The sequence below is a fragment of the Antechinus flavipes genome, chromosome 3 (assembly GCF_016432865.1).
Source record: "Antechinus flavipes isolate AdamAnt ecotype Samford, QLD, Australia chromosome 3, AdamAnt_v2, whole genome shotgun sequence".
NCBI classification, from domain to species: Eukaryota; Metazoa; Chordata; class Mammalia; order Dasyuromorphia; family Dasyuridae; genus Antechinus; species Antechinus flavipes.
Genome location: NC_067400.1, coordinates 622,862,196 through 622,863,326, shown reverse-complemented (window position 1 = coordinate 622,863,326; position 1,131 = coordinate 622,862,196).

Genomic DNA, 1,131 nt, shown 5'->3' with positions numbered 1-1,131 from the left:
CCACACACAATTTATTCCTTAGAAGAAAAACATTTTAAAAACATGAATGATTTAGTGAATCAAAAAAAAAAAATAGGAGCTCTTGTCTTACCATAAGAAATATCCATAAGAAATGTCTGTAACAAAAATTATTAAATAATCTACATTAAACTGAAAGAAGTTCATAGACAACAAATCCATATCAATATCAATATATTATCCTAAATGTCTTAGATCCAACATTCCTAAATTCTAAGAATCTCTCGTCAGTAACAAAGTAACATCAGGCAATTTCATTGTCTCTTGCTCTGTCTGTTTTGGATACATGGAAACAAAAATGAAACAAAAGAGAAAATATAGACCCCAAAACATTGCTGGAGAAGCTACAGCTAAAATACATATGGTGACTTCAAAAGGAAATTTCAAATGTATGTGCACATCATGCAAAAATTACCTTGTATAAATCCCTAGACATGTGGAAAATTCTTGCAAAAATTCGGGAGCAGTAAAATGTATTCTTTATAGACTGTAACCGTAAAAATTATAAATTGGTTCAGGGTGAGAAAAAGACCCAGATTCACAAAAAGCCTTAATAACGAAGTCCTAAATTATGAGGAGTCAAGGAACAAATCAGAGAAGTAGTAATTTTATAAAAGAAGATGATGAAAAGCCATACCAAAATGTACGAGATACAGCTAAAGCAGTCTGTATGCAAAAAGGCATGTGTCTTTAAAGATACCTTAACAAAATAGGAAAGACAAGGATTAATTAAATGAATATTCATTAAAGATTAAAAATATACAATCAACAAATATTAAGAGCCATAAAAGAAAAGACATAAAAGACAGAGGTGGAACACATAAAGTGGAAACAAAAACAATCCCTAGAAATGATTAATGAAATTTAAAGCTCATTCTTTTAAGGGACAAAATAGGATGAATATTTTTTCTCCATTTCTCTTATCCTGTATTTTATTTCCTCACAGTGACACGTAGAAACATTTTAAACATTTAGTTTTAAAACATTGTATTACAAATTGTTTCCTTTCCTTTGACCACAACTCCCCTCACACTGAGAAGCCTTGTAATTTAGTATAAGATACACATATGCAGTCATGTAAATCATTCCCATAATAGTCATGTTCAAAAAGGA